Source organism: Camelus bactrianus, chromosome 16 (assembly GCF_048773025.1).
Source record: "Camelus bactrianus isolate YW-2024 breed Bactrian camel chromosome 16, ASM4877302v1, whole genome shotgun sequence".
NCBI lineage: Eukaryota > Metazoa > Chordata > Mammalia > Artiodactyla > Camelidae > Camelus > Camelus bactrianus.
The window spans coordinates 4,146,373-4,163,208 of NC_133554.1; the positions used below are offsets into that span (position 1 = coordinate 4,146,373).

General features: G+C 43.3%; 1 protein-coding gene across 8 annotated transcripts in view; it reads right to left on the reverse strand.

Moving 5' to 3' along the window:
• The window catches only part of MYOCD (myocardin), a 164,584-nt gene that overhangs the window by 67,973 nt on the left and 79,775 nt on the right, over positions 1-16,836 (reverse strand). The window lies entirely within an intron of this gene.

Consider the following 16,836-nt stretch of genomic DNA (forward strand, 5'->3'; position numbering starts at 1 on the left):
TGACAATTTCTTTAATCAGACTTTTTGCAAAAAAAATTAAAAAAAGACAACGCCAAAACCACAAAAACTAAACCAACTATAATTATTGGTGACAAAACTGGTTGGGCCACCAGGAGCCTTGGAGGCAAATGACTTTATCGTGGCAGAATTCACCCTTCATCTCATTCATTCAATATTTATTGATGTCCTGTGGAACGTCTAGATACCATTTTAGACACTAAAGATCTAGCTGCAAATAAGATCCAGCCGGTCACAGGCCCTGCCTATGAAGATTTTACAGCCTAGGAGGGAAAAGATGTTAAACAAATAATTACAATTGTGGGAACGCTGTGCCCGTAGTTTGGGAATGAGAGAGGATTTCCTGGTCTTTACTCCCAGGAAACTTCAACAAATAAATAAATGGAGTTGTTAAGCCCCCGACACTTAATTTGCTTCCTCTCAGTTGTACTCAACTACAGTCCATGTGTGTGCGTGCGCGTGCGTCTGTGTGTGCGTGCGGGGTAATTTCCACTTTTGAAAGACTCGGCTTGCCTGACCGCGGGGGTGGGGCGGGTACTGACAATAAAGTTACTGGCAGAGGGAGCAATCAAAGAGAAAAAATGAGAAGCCATTCTCATTTGAAAGGTTTTCCACTGGACTTGAAAAGAAATGCCTTTTTTATCTGCTATGGACTTGGTTGTCGTGTAGCTAAGATGTTCCCGCTGGACGGTCTCCCTCCCTAATCTTAGCTCTTCCCCAAGGACCAAGGACGGGCATCCACTCAGACGGGGCTTCTCCCTAGGAAGTCTGGAAATGGGACTGGGAGAGAGTTCACTGGGGAGCTGCTGGGAATGGTCATTCCAACCACGAGAACTGGGAAAATGGGAACGGCAGCTGATTGAGAGAGAAGGACAGAGCTTGAATGAGAGCCAGGGAGAACGGCCTGAAGGTGTTCAGCTCTCCAGTTCGGCTTACTCCTGTCGCAGAGCCCCAGGAGACACCCCATTGTCTTCATAAGAAGTGCTCTTTCTTTGCTTACATGTGTTCCAGATTTCTATTTAATTCTCTGCTATTTGCAAACAGAGAGGCTCCCTACTGACGAGTGGTGGAGGAAAGCCATCGGCACAACCAAGCAAGGCTTGGGGATCTATATCTAAGTCCTGGCCTACTGGTTAATGCTCCTAGGGGCATGGACCTGGAGCCCGGAAAAGTGGCCAAAATGCACACACCGGAGCATGACGCTGGCAGACCCAGGAAGCCGGGTGAAGCACTCCGTGGGAAGCATCTCCGGATGGCTGTCACTGTTGCATCCTCTCCATATGTGCAGACCACACGCCCTGGACACAATGGATGGTCAGAAAGTGCAGTAGCACTTGGCCATGATTTGGGCCTAACACTGCTTTTTGTTGACTCCCACCCTGAGTTTAACTGGATTGACCTTCACGAACCACCCTTGACTATGACATTGTTGCCTTCAAGGACACTGTCAGGCACAGGCCGGTGGATGATTCCCCGGAGGGCGACAAGCAGGACCACCGGGGGTGTCAGAGGCTTCCAGAGCTGGAAGCGGGTGCCGTCAGACACAGGTTGCAGAGAGAACTCTCCTTGCCCGGTGGGTGCCCCGTTCCCAGAATCCTTTCCTCTACCTGGCATTATCCGGCTTCAGGACAAACCCCCTGCCCGTGAGCAGCTCTGACATCCTCTTCCCCAGGGTACGCAAGCATCGACCTGCCTGGTGGAGAGGAGACAGGGTGATGGGAGCTGAGAGAGCCAGGCCTTTCCAACCAGGTTGTCCACACTGTTCCTGCCCCACTCCCGGCCACGTTGCCCAAACAAGGCTGAAAGCCAGGAATTATCTTTGTGTGTCATGCTGACGCCTGAGCACATTCTGCTCCTCGCCTTCTGAGTCCAGGTACCAACAATAACCGTTCCCTGGCCAAGCATCGCCCTGTGTGCTGAGGTGCGGCCAAGTGGTCGCAGTGACCAAGAACAACGGAAGCTGACTGTCTACCCATCTGTGGAGGGGGACATCCAGAGAAGAGGTGGAGAAAAGGATGATCAGGTGATGGATGTAGCCCTCAGTGGCTGGAGGGAGATGGGGAACCTGGGCGGCGGATGTTGGACTGGCCTTACTGGCCCCACAGATAAGCAGGCCTACAGGGAAGAGCCGGGACCAGGCACCACTGTTCTTTCTCGATCTTACAAGACGTCCTGACTCTGCTTCCTTAGAGGAGACTGAGAGACATGAATTCAGGCCAGCTTCTAGCATTGCGCATTCGTTGGGTAAAAACCACAGAATATTCCAGTCCAAAGAGCCCAAACTCAGGCTGACCAGGCACTTCCTTCAGTGACCAAGACTCACGCAGTTTAAAGTCGTTTTAGAAAGATGTCTGGTCACACAAACACCGCGAAGCTATTCTTTCCCTAAGCACCCCACTCTCGGTTTGTCAAAACATTTGAAGAAGACTAATTCATGCCTCAAAAGGAATTCTCTCTCACTCCCTCAGCTGCCAGGTTTGTGAGACTAAGGCTTTAATGTTACAATATCTGAAGACACCAGAGGCTGGAGGAACACAGGCCTCAAGTGGACGTGCCGGGGTAGGGGGATGTTAAAGCAGGCAGGACGCACAGTCCGTGTGCCCTCTGGGAGGGCTGGATGAGAAAGCCTGCTCTGGCCGGTCTCGGTGTCTGTGAGCAGCAGTACAGGGTAGGAGCTGAATACATGGACTCTGATTTGTAGCAACACGGATGGACCTGGAGATCGTCATTCTAAGTGAAGTAAGCCAGAAAGAGAAAGACAAATGCCATATGATATCACTTATATGTGAACTCTAAAAAAAAAAAAAAAAATGACACAAATGAACTTATTTACAAAACAGAAGCAGGCTCACATAGAAAACAAAATTATGGTTAAGGGGAAGGGGAAGTGGGGTGGGGATAAATTCAGAGTTTGGGATTAACATATATATACTACTATATATAAAACAGATAAACAACAAGGACCTACAGTACAGCACAGGGAACTATATTCAATTTCTTGTAATAGCCTATTATGAAAAAGAAGATGAAAAGGAATACATATGTATGTATATGTATAACTGAATGCTGTACACCAGAAGTTAACTACAACATTGCAAATCAACTAGACTTCAATTTTAAAAAGACAAAAGAAGGAAAGAAAACAGGGGCTCTGAAGCCAGGGGTATGTGAGTTCACATCCCAGCTTTCCCATTAACGAGTTGTAGAGTCTTATGAAATGTCCTTAAAGGCTGGGCCCTTCAGTTTCTTCGCCCGTGAATTTGGGGGGTGGAGGGGCCCACAGCACCTCCCTATGGGACTGTTGTGAGGAGTCAGTCAGTTGGTATAGTGATGTGCTGGGAGTGGGGCCCAGCACACAGCGAGCACCCGACAATCCTGGGGCGCTCTACTGGGGCCGCAGTGCATCTCCCCCAAGTCCCCCCTCTGTCAGGGGGAGGAGCCAGCCTCAGGCCACGCTGTCACCAGTACTGCCGATGAGGACAGCCGCTGAGCTGTGGGGAATTTTTTTCTTCCATCCCAAACAGGTCCCCAAAGTTCAGAACAGAAACTCGTGGCAACTGACATAAACAATTTCAAACAATAATTTCAGAAGACAAATGGCTCCATTTGGACATGAAGACTCCTCTCAGAGGCTTTCCCCGCTTGTTTATGTATTCCATGGCCCAGAGCCACGAGTGAATTAGGCAGACCGCGCGCACACGCCCGGGGCGCAGGAGGGCCTGCGGGGAGCAGCACCTGCTGCGTGACCTGCTTTCCTTGAAAGCTGCTGCTGGGGGAGGTCCTTGAGGAAAGGGACTCTGATTTACACCTCCCAGTCTCCACTGGCTCATGGACAGAGGTCACACTGTTGAGCAGGTCATTAATTAACCCTTTTGAACCTCGGTTTCCCACCCCCATAAAGTTGGTGTCATTATACCCATTTCAGGGTCACAGCAGTGATAGAAGTCAGACTCCGTCAGCCGGGACAAACTACTACACAAATATTCACGAGGTTAACGCAGGCACCCAGGGAACAACTGGGGAAAACCTGGTAATTAAGGCGAATGAGAACCTGGAGCATAGGGTGTGCTTTATGAGGGCAGGGAAAAGGAATTCTCTCCAAACTAAGAGGAAAGTTTCCGTTCAACGTTGCTGTAGTCCTTGAATATAGATTTAAGTTCTTCTGAGATCCTAAGCGAAGCCTGTGGTACACGGTGCTGGCATTTCAAGCATATGTTTCTTTTCTGATTATAAAACAAGTGCATGTTTATGATAGAAAATTCAGAAACTGTACAGTATCTCAGGATGCAAAGTGAAACTAACGGTAATTCAGGTTTGTAGGGATAACTAATACCTGCTAAGACTTTGCCTTCTTTCTTCCAACTCATATGTATATGCATATAAAAAAATCTACTGTTTCTAAAGAATCAGGATGGTCACTCCTGGGCATATAATCAAAGAAAACTAATTTGAAAAGACATGTGCACCGCAATGCTCACAGCAGCACTATTTGCAATAGCCAAGACACAGAAGCAACCTAAATGTCCATCGGCAGATGACTGGATAAAGATGTGGTATATTTATACAATGGAATACTACTCAGCCATTAAAAAAGAATGAAATAATGCCATTTGCAGCAATATGGATGGAACTAGAGATCATCATACTAAGTCCAGTAAGACAGAGAAAGACAAATATTATATCACTTATATATAGAATCTTAAAAAAATGACACAATGAACTTATTTACAAAACAGAAACAGATGCACAGACACAGAAAACAAACTTTTGGTTACCAAAGGGGAAAGAGCAGGGGAGATAAATTAGGAGTTTGGGATTAGCAGATACACACTACTATACATATACTACTATCCTACCGTATAGCACAAGGAACTATATTAAATTGTTTGTAATAATCTATAATAAAAAATATAAAAAGCAATATATATGTGTATAACTGGATCACTATGCTGTACCTCAGAAACTAACACAATATTGTAAATCAACTATACTTCAATTACAGAAAGAATTGGGATTGTATAACGTGTGCAATTTTGAAACCTCCTGGCATTATAAACATATTTCCATTTCATTAGATATTCTTTGAAAGTACCCCACTTAACATGTACATTATATTCCATTTCAAAGGATTCAAACATTCTCCTTTTGTTGAGAATTTCAAGTTTTCCCTTCACTTTTTCTGTAACACATATAATACTACAAAGACCATAAATCTTGACCCTTCATATGATATATATAGCATACACATAATACACAATAGACATACATAAGTATATTTATTATACACTCACACTATTGTATGTAAAATCATGATATATATAATCACTATTATATATAAAATCATTACACATATAATAGTGTATTACTTTTGGGAAAGTAGCAAAGGTAGGTAGAGTAAAAATTTTTTAAACTTTAGAAAATAATCTTGGCTCTACTGTTTTCCCAAGGTTTTGAAGCAACCAAACATTTAAGAACATTTTCTGGTTTGTAAATAAGTTCCTTTGTATCATTTTTTCCCTAGATTCCACATATAAGTGATATCATATGATATTTGTCTTTTTCCGTCTGACTTACTTCACTTAACATGATAATATCTAGGTCCATCCATACATTAGGAGTTTGGGACTGACATAAACACACTATTGTGTATAAAATAAACAACAAGGACCTACAGTATAGCACAGGAAACCGTATTCAATAGCTTGTAATACCCTATAATGGAGAAGAATCTGAAAAAGAACATATATATGTACAACTGAATCACTGTGCTGTACACCTGAAACTAACACAACATTGTAAATCAACTATACTTCAATTAAAAAAAAAAAAAGAACATTTTCTCTCTCTGGGACATTCCATGGTGTCAGTTTCTAGTCTGTGTGTTAAGACCAGAACCTTCTGCAGAGGCTGGTGTTCTGCTAAATCTAAAGGCTCCTTTGCAAGTTCTATGTCTCATTCTGTTCTCTCCCTGATCATTTTGTGTTGAACTCACTGGATTTCACCTCTCCCTCTAAACTAGTTCTCACAGTCTTGAAGCCAGGGGACATGGCTGCTAGGTGCAAAGAAGGCTTTAAGCAGAGGGACCAATGACCTTGCTGAGGGAGTCACTGGTTTCGAAGTCAGGTGTCTGCCAACCTTTGGACCATCGGGGTTTCCCCTGGATTCTCGTTTCTCAGAGGATCATGTGATGAACTTGGTTCTGGGAGCCCAGAGTTTCGGCTCTAAGTCTCCTGAGTGACCTCAGGCAAATGTCTTAACATCCCTGACTCTCAATCCGCTCACCTGCAAAATCAGTTTTGTAATTACACAGAGTTGTCATGAAAATATAAGCATATCGACTGATGTGATTTCGCTGTTGTTGTCGGGAAGAGCTGAACACACATAAAAATAAAAGGTATTACAGTTTAGCAGACTGCTGTCTGATTCCCCAAACACTGTTTCCTCTGGAGAGAGCTCTTCGCCTCGGTTTCAGTTTTAGATGGAACAACATTTTCAATTACCAGGGTGTAGGATTTGGGCTCTCAGTCGAGCCTGAAGAATAGCTGTGAACCATGTTAACCCTTATAGCCAACCAGTAACATCGAAAAGGTCCCAGACAAGACCTGGGGCTCTCGTCGGAAACACATAAAGACCTGAGTCTGCAGAATTAAAATGCTAATAATGCCTTCCTCAAAAAAATGTTTGAGAGGGAGGGAGTAAGTAATAATAGGTATATACATCACTTTACAGAATACAGTGTAACCTCCATAATGACAATGACTATCTTCACCACTCAGACACAAGCTGGCATAATAAGAAACCAAAAGAACCAGCAGCAAATCTTACAAGGTAATCACAAGAGGCTGGCTGTTATAAATTTAGAGACAGCATGATATTTTGTAATAATATTTAAGTCATTTAAAAATATTGTAAATAACATCCTACAGTATATTGATATAAATGATGATATAATAATTAATATTAACCTGTGAATAAAATTGCTACCACTGACAGAGGACATCAGCACGTCCCTGCACTAGGTCAAATACTTTTTATTTGCCCTTTCACTAAAGCCTCACAAAATCTCCACAGGGCAGGCATTTTTGTCTCCACATTTACAGATGGAGAAGTGGAGGCCGGAGAGCTTGCAGGACATGCTCAAGTTCATATGACCAGGAAAGGGGGAAACAGGACTTGACCCCAGGTCATCGAGACGGTACAGCCCAGGTCACAATATACACATTCAGATTTTCCAGCATAAAGGAATCTGAGAGGTTGCCGGGGTTCAGCCTCATCTGGGGACCACGTTTTCTCGGTTGTCGTTTGAATGTGAGCATGCTCTCGGACTGGTGGATATTTAGAACAACGGAAACCTCTCGGGCGAGGGGGGGTCAGCTCACTCCTGGTTCATGGCTCCTCAGACCAGGAATCTTTACTCTCCCACTGACTCCATGGCTTACAGATAAACAAGCAAGCAAAGCCCACCACTACTTCATCTATTACAAAAGTTATTCCTGTTTCCTATAGAAGCTATGGGAGACACTGAGTAGATTATCAAAATAAGGAATACAGGAGCACAAGAAATAGTTTAAGAAAAATTAAAAATCACTCACTTTCTCACCACCCAGAGATACCACTTTGAGAATGGGTCTTCCTGGGCTTCTGTCTACACTCTTCTAATGCTTTTGGTATGTTTGTAGTGTCCTTTGATCCACAACTTGTTGAGCTTAAAATATGTCAGCTTTAAAAGTTTTTTCTTTTTTTTCCCACTCCCTTTAGATGAACAAACAAGCATGATATTTAGAATCTGATATTTCTGTGTGTGTGTGTGTACACTTTTGTGTGTTTGGGGAGAGCCCTAAATTAAAAATTGTCTCCTAATATTTTATGTCATGTAACTTATAACTGAAATTTTGTGCCCTCTTACCAACCTATCCTTATTTCCCCCACCTTCCAGCCTTTGGCAACCACCATTCTACTTTCTGTTACTAGAAATTTCTTAGATGTTTAGTGTCTTAGGGCACATCTATTCCTGTTGCTGGTTTTCAAATATTTCTTGAATTATTTTTTTCTTAGCTAAACTGAGATTTTAAATACTCAAGTTTCATGAAAAGTCCTCGGATCTGGGAGAGACAGCATGTACCATCTGTAGGTTAATTCAAACTAGAAACCAGTGGCTTAATAAATCACTGTTTGGGAAATCCAGGACAATGATGGCAACACGGTATATGTCTGGAGCTGTAGTCCAGAACTCCACTGGGATTGAGAACTGAACCCACTGGGCCAGGTTTGTGTGTATCTGCGATGGGGGCCGGAGGGGGGGCAGGAGGAGCGAAGTTTAGGTTGTAATAGAGACAGTTATCATGGCACAGTGGGATCAGACCTGCCCTCTGCCATTTATGTTATATGACTCTGGCCAATTTGTTTAACATCTTGAGCCTCAGCTTCTTCATCTATAAAATGGGAATAATCATACCCATCTCATAGCATTTTTGTAAAGATTAAACAAGATAATGAAAGTACCACAGAGAACAGGTTCTCAGTAACTCTTAGTCCTCTTCTCCTTTGATGAAACACCCACTGCATTTGGTAATATGGTCACATTTGATCCCCGAACAGCAGATCACACAAGTGCATCTAAAAGTTTCCAAAAGTATCAGGGACTTGTGGCTCCTTTTTTTTTTTTTTTTTTTTAATTCCTGACTGACAAGATGCAAAAAGCTCACTGAAGCCCAGGCACTACTGGATAAGTACTCAAGATGACTGAGTTAGTTCTATCACAGGAAGGGTTCACTGTCATATGGAAAAAAGACTAAGGTTGAGTTTGGAACATGGTAAGTGCCAGAAACACCAGCTACCACAGTGGACCAAAGAGATTCACACCCATGATTCCCATACTTGGATTTTACTCTAAAGGCTGAGTATCCTAAAAACAACCCAGAGGAAGAGAAAGTCTCTGTGCACAAAGATTTTCATAGTAGTGCTGTATACACTATAAAAATGATAACTGGCTTAATTTTCCAATACATGTGGGGATGGTTTAGTAAATTATCAGGTACTCACTTGGTGGAATATGATACAGTCTTTAAAACAAAAATTATGCTGCTATATAGGAGCCTGAAAAACTACTTATGATATTATACTGACGGATAAAAAGGCTGAGTGTAACTCAGGCATACTCTGTGACTATAACTTTGTAAAATCCTTTACGTATCTGGACAAGAACAGGAAGGGAACAAGAGACAGTAAAGACGTTTAAAGTACTGAGGAAATAAATTATTGTTCAATGAATGTTGAATAGCATTTCCTGGATCTAGCCTGCTTTGGAGTCTCAATGCCTTGTCTGGAGTTTGAGTATCCAAAAGTTCCACATGGAACTTTACCTCCGACCAAGAAACCAGCCCAGCCAGTCACAAGGAGAACAAAGCCGAACAGCTTCCTGAAGGGAGAGCCTTTCCGGAAACAGGAAAGTCAAAACAGCGTACGGGGTATTTTCCAGGCATTGACTGTGAAATTGGGATATTCCCTGGGGCTATGTGACCATGTTTTACGACAAACAACTGATGCCTCTGTACCACTGAAGAGTCCGAGGGGAAAGAGATGAAGATTGAAGGATGGATAACTTACTTAAGTGGTACTTCAAATAGTTCAAACTGAGGTGTTAGGCAAGACATACTAAGGATTTGAGAGGCTGTGTATTCGCTGATCACTGCTACAGACACCAAGTGATGGTTCAGGTCCCATACATGAGGGAACCCAAGAAAAACGTTCGACAATATGACAGTGGCTCAATCCACTACTTTTACTGCTGGAATTCTACTGCTTCTCTAAAGATCTCAGGTGGCTGAATACAATAAATGTCAACTGGAGTGACTGAAACGTAAGAGAACCACCCTACTAGTGTCTATAGGCAAACAGGAGAATCAATCTTCCCTCAACAAAGAGGAGAAAGTTGTATGAGTCTTATTGAGTACATACGACTTAATAAGAAGAAAATAACCCAATCCAAAAATGGGCAAAAGACCTAAACAAGCAATTCTCCAAGGAAGATATACAAATGATCAATAGACACATGAAAAAATGCTCAATATCACTAATTATCAGAGAAACGCAAATCAAAACTACAATGAGGTATCATCTCACACCAGTCAGAATGGGCATCATTCAAAAGTCCACAAATGACAAATGCTGGAGAGGCTGTGGAGAAAAGGGAACCCTCCTACACTGCTGGTGGGAATGCAGTTTGGTACAGCCACTGTGGAAAACAGTATGGAGATTCCTCAAAAGACTAGGAATAAATTTACCATACGACACAGGAATCCTGCTCCTGGGCTTATATCCAGAAGGAACTCTACTTCAGGATGACACCTGCACCCCAGTGTTCATAGCAGCACTATTTACAATAGCCAAGACATGGAAACAGCCTAAATGTCCATCAACAGGTGACTGGATAAAGAAGATGTGGTATATTTATACAATGGAATACTACTCAGCCATAAAAACCGACAACATAATGCCATTTGCAGCAATATGGATGCTCCTGGAGAATGTCATTCTAGTGAAGTAAGCCAGAAAGAGAAATAAAAAAGAAAGATCACTCATATGTGGAATCTAAAAAATAAACCAGAAAAAACAAACAAACAAAGCATAAATACAGAACAGAAATAGACTCATAGACACAGAATACAGACTTGTGGTTGCCAAGGGGGTGGGGGGTGGGAAGAGATAGACTGGGATTTCAAAATTGTAGAATAGATAAACAAGATTATACTGTATAGCACAGGGAAATATATACAAGATCTTATGGTAGCTCACAGAGAAAGGAATGTGACAATGAATATATATATGTTCATGTATAATTGAAAAAACTGTGCTCTACAGTGGAATTTGACACATTGTAAAATGATTATAAATTAATAAAAAAAGTTAAAAAAAAAAAAAAGAGGAGAAAGGAAAGAAATTTCCTCCTCCAGTGGTTCCAGAGGGCACTTTGCTGCGCTCTGTGAAAATAAAAGTCAGGGATCCACTTCACTGATTCTAAATTTCTGGGAAAATGATACATCTTATTTTAACAATCTGGAGACCCTGTATCTAAAAATACTAATTCAAATCTGGTTAAGTAAAGCTTGACTTACCAGCTATTCTGGATAATATGAGAATAAAAATTAGTAAAGATGACTGACTTAAAACAAACACTTCCTGATGAATAAAGTTGAAATCCTAAGTACAAAAATCATAAGGCTGCAAAAAATGATTATTTGGCTAACGGTGGTGGTGGTTGTTTTTAAATCCTACCGATGCCACTAAAACCACCCCTGTGTGCTTCTCTCCTGTGCAATCCACATACCACCAGGTTAAGTAACCCCTTCCTTCCCACATGGGGATGAGGGACTGACTTCCGCTGAAGAAAGCCTCAGTAATTCTACCAAAGTCTTTCCATCACAAATGGCCTGACTCATTTAACCAATGTGGAAACAGATGCCCAGGGAGCTGCACTGATGTTCCCAAGTTCAAGGAGTCACAGGACCGGTGTGATGGGCTGTTCCCCATAGTTCTGACCACAAGAGAGCAGGCATGAGACTGGACAGGCTGAGACCTGGGAAATGCACCTGCTGCCTTCTCCTTCCTGGTCTGTGCAGAGACACAAGATAGCTGGTCATCATCTGCTAGACAACCAGTGAGTTCATGCTAAGAAGATGGAAATATCTCCAACATCTCCCATTTAGGCCTGGCTTTTTTGAAATATCTAAAATCCTAACCCGGTAGCCGAGCATTTTAACTTCCATCGGGCATTTCCGTTAGTCTCCAGTGGAACCCAGTTAGATCAGAATCCATTCAATTTGGTTCAACCCAATGTGATAAAATCTTACTGATATGTCTGTTGTGTACTGTTGCAGATAAAAGTTGAATGCCATTATTTATGGTCTTAAAAAGCCTGTGTTTTCATTTCTTTAAAGACACAAAATGGGATTAATCATAATCCTTGGTCCATGTCACATGACCATCATCGGCCCATGAATGAAGATCATTTAATTTGCTCAGTAATAAACATGCCTACCACTGCTACCCACCTAAGAACATGGCCAACAACCTTTCTTCCACCTTGGGCTACATCCCTATTTCCTCACCTTGCCTCTCCTACCCCAGAGGTGACTACTACTTTGAATTTTGTATTTATAGTCATTCATTCTCTTTGCTCTAGTTTTAAGCCCCACTCCCCACACAAATATGCCTAAAGTATATAAAAATATACATTATTTTCTTTTATTGTTTCCGAATCAGCTTTGGGGGAAAAATAAAATGTATTCATTCAATGCATTTTTAATGGTGCCCGCTCTACACCAATCACTATTCTAGATACCAGGGAATAAATAAATCAGTGAAAATAAAAAAACAATAAGTCTTGCCCCTGCAGACAAATAAACAAATAATCAAGTAAAAGGGGGGAGGGTACAGCTCAGTGGTAGAGTGCTTACCTAGCATGCAAGAGGTCTTGAGTTCAATCCCCAGTACCTCCATTAAATAAATAAATGAACCTAATTACCTCCCCTACAAATAAATAATTTAAAAAAATCAAAATGTCTAGTGTTCTCAACAGCGATGAGAGCTGCACGTAATAATGGGGCAGGTTAGATGCAAGGGGAAGGTTGGGGCTCTTGCCGTGGTAATTCAGATGGTTGGGGAAAGCCACCTGATAAATGAGAAAATCGAATCCAGTCGGGTCTGAGGGGAGAGCAAGGTCTCAGGCAGGTGGACTGAGCCAAAACCAGAATGTTCCTTCGGCTTTTAAAAGAGATTTTTGGTTCCCACTTAGGACTGAGAATACCCTCATCTTCTAAGATCCAGCCAACTGTGTTGTCATGTGGACTTCCGAAGGCACAGGTCACGGGAACCAGACACAGGGCATCAGAGGGTCGGACCTCATATCCCGCATAGGGCGTGGGATGGATCTTTTCGGGTCTCCAATCAGATCCCCAGTTCCTAAGTCTCCATCACAATGGAAACATGCAAGAAACATTAACTCGCATGTGTTGAATGAATGAATAAATATGTAACTCTCATACAGCGTCTTTTCAGCATTTCTCAGGTTGCCCCTGAGCTCCTTGAGGACAGGGACTGTGTATAACCCTCCAGTGGATATTCCTGGGGTGGAGCCCCGGGGCCTGACACCAATAAAGGACAGAGGTTTGAGGAGTCAAAGGCTGAGGCAGCCTATGAGGAAGCAGCCAGGAAGGAAAACCACCAGGTTCTCATCTGGCTGGGCGGGGAGGGCTCGCAGCAACCTGATTAACCCCATTAGAGAGGTCACTGTTGGAAACGGCGAGCTTCTCTGACCAGAAAGAAATTTCCACAATATGCTTGTTCAGGCAAACGTTCCCTTTGAGATGCTATGTAAATAAAGGTGAAAGACATCTGGGAATCACTGCCTTTGAGAAGTTCATAATATATATGAGAAATAGCAAAGTCTTCAGAAATCCTACAATTAAAAATCCAATTCAATTTCTCAGGATACTCTGCCTCCCTCTTTTTTTTCATTTCCTACTGAACAACTTTAACATCTATGGAATCAGTTTTCTGTGGACCGCCCTGGGGAAGACACTGGGATGATGGCTGGATGATACATATTAAGGGAAAAGTGCTATAGAACAAAGTCTGCAGGACAGAGGCATGTGGAGGGGTGGCGGGTAGGAATGCCACATTGAAAGATGCTGTCAGGATCATGCCCCCTCCCCAAAGACGTCCACATCCTAATCCCTGGAACCTATGAAATGCTACCTTACAGGGTCCTACAGACTGAACCGTGCCCCTCCCCCAGCACACACACACCAGATTCTTATGTTGAATCCCTAAACCTCAATGGGATGGTATTTGGGGATGGGGCCTTTGGAAAATAGTTAGATTTAGATGAGGTCTCAATGGTGGGGCCCTCATGATGGTATTGGTGCCCTTGTGAGGAGAGATAACAGGCAGTGCTGTGTGTGTGTGTGTGTGTATGCCTTGTGAGGACACAGTGAGAAGGTGGCTGTCTGCACGCCAGGAAGAGAGCTCTCCCCAGAACCTCACCATGCTGGCACCCTGATCCTGGACTTCTAGCCTCCAGAACTGTGAGAAAATAAACTTCTACTGCTTTTCTACCCAGTCTACAGTATTTTGTGATAGCAGCCCACACTAAGACACATGGCACAGCTGAGTTAAGGATGCCAATCAACCGACCTTTTAAAATAGGGGGGTTAACCTGGATGAACTCAATGGAATCCCAAGATTCCTCACACGTGGAAGACAGAAGGAGAAGAGCTGAAGTCAGAGGGAGTTTGGGAGATGCTACCTGGCTGCCTTTTGAAGATGGTGGAAGGGGCCAAGGGCAGCAGGAAGGACGAGGGGACAGGTTCTCCTACAGAGACTCCAGAAGGAATGCAGCCTTGCCAACAGCTGGGTTTTCGCCCAGTGGCCCCTTTTCAGACTTCCAACCTCTGTAACTCTGAGACAATAAATCTGTGCTGTTTTAAGACACTAAGTTTGTGGGAATTCTCTCTGGCATCAATAAGAAATGAACTCTGTGGCTGAGGAAGGGATTAGTGGCTGTCAGCAAAGGAAGGAAGAATAAATTCAGCTAGGAACACCTTGTACTGATGCCCAGAGTGAGACTGAGCCCTTTGCTGCCTCCTATTCTGATTACACCCGGGAGAAATTCCCGAGAAGATTTTGATGGAACAAGTTTCCCCACCTTTTAAAACAGTCTACAGAGTCTTTCAATAGCAACATGGAATTAGGGAATAGTTAAGATATTTGTGCTCTAGTAAACGTCACACCCAAAGGTTGTCTAAGTTTTGAAAAGAAGGTTGAACCTATGAAGCCACTGAAATCTTAGAACAGACTCTGTTAATTATGAAGACGGTAGGTGTGAATTATGCATCCAGCCACACAAGAAAAATGTATTGAGCTTCTTCTGTATGTCCAGCTCCCTGTGAATACAACGGTCAAAAGATGTCACAGTAATGTTTTTATGAAGCTTATAGCCTTCAAAACTTTATGAAAGTGCTCAGGGCTATTCCTTTGGGAAAATATCAAATCTTAGGGCTGGAAGCCACTGCAGAGGTGAACCAGTCAGATCCTCTATTGTGTAGATGACAAAAATGATGTATCAAGAGGTCAATTAAATGAGGAAAACAGATAGTTTTATAGCCCAGGACAAAGAGTTTAACCTAGAACTTCTCCCATCATACGTAATAAGGCACTCTTCTAGCTTTAATCATTTGTCCTAGGTTGTAAAATGAATTAATAGTGAAGGTGGGGCCAGAGCCCAGGCTTCTCTTGAGCTCATGGTGGAAATTTCTTTGACAATGTCCATTTTGGTAAAAATCTTTGGGACCAACCTCTTAGTCCAATCTCCCCAATTCACAAGAGAGAAAAATCCAGTCTCAGAGGAGTCAAGGATCTGCTTCGAGAAGGAAGCGGTGGCCCCTTTACGTTACCTGAAGGGTGGGGAAGAGAGAAAGTACAGAGGGCTGACCTGCAGAGTCCTGCCGAGATGCCCCTCGCTTTCTCCGGGAGGACAAGCAGCCAAAGGCAGACACTGGAGGCCAGTCCCGGGATGCCCCTGGGGGTGGGGAACGAGGGGCAGGTGCATCGGCTACCCAGCAGGCAGCTGAGTTCAGCCACTGCCTCTCCAGTGCCTGCTCTGCCCGTGGCCTGGCTCCTTCCAGCCGCGGCCCCCAGTCCTGGAGCCCCACTGCCCAAGCACCAGCCCCTGTGCTGGGTGATCCACCTCCCCTCCCCCACATGATGGGAGAGAGGCTCCCACGTTCTTTCTCCACTGATGCCTTGACTCTACCCCAGGGGACCCAGAGTTCATGCTCCCGGTACCCTCTCCTCACTCTGAGTCTCCTGCTTTCATGTCTAAAATGCGAGTTTTGCATTTGGGGGCATCTTTGGGCCCCAGACTCTCAAAAGTCTGGTGGGATTCTGGACCAGGCAGCAGAGAGTGCTGATCAAAGACCGCTCAGATTGTAGGTAGGGTGGCCACCTAAAAGGCAGCATGCCTAGTTTGGGTGAAAGTAGGTTCTCACTATGGCAACAGGCTAAAAATCAAATCACTGCTTATCTGAAATTCAAGTGTAACTGGGTGCCCTGTATTTTAACTTGCTAAATCTGATCACCCTACATTTCTGGCAGATGGAGGCAAGGCTAAGGCAGGAATCAGAGTCTGCCTTTGTAGGAGCTGTTTGGAAAGAAGAGAAAATAAGAAGCAAGGGAAACACACTAATCCTTTAGAAGAGAAAACTCTTTTTGATCCTTTGTGCATGGCGTGTGCGTGTGCGTACACACATGGTTCTTTGTGTTCTACTGACACAAGGATTATGGTTTTGAGGAAAATTGTTGACAGTGATACTGATCACAGATATTGACATAACAACAGTGGGAAGACTAAAAAAAAAACGTGGTTAGTTTAAAAGTAACACTAATTACTGCATTTAAGTGACCATACTGCCTGTGATTTACGCCCCAATGCCACACAGCCCAATCACAATTTTGCTTGTTGCCAGTCTTTGTGTTTTCTGAGAAACACAAAAGGTTTCCAAAGGGGCCGAGAAATCACCGAGTCCAACCTTGACATTAACAGATTAAGTAACCGAGACTCAGAGAGGGGACCAGGCTGCCTAAGAAAATAAATAATATAACAGTATTTTTTGACGGTTTATTAAGTACCAGGCATTTTTCTAAGTGCCCTACTGGTATTATCACAATAATTTCCACCACAACCTTATAATCATTCTCATTCTTCAAATGAAGCAAAGTGAGGCAGAGAAAATTATGTAATTTATCTAAGGTTTAAGATTA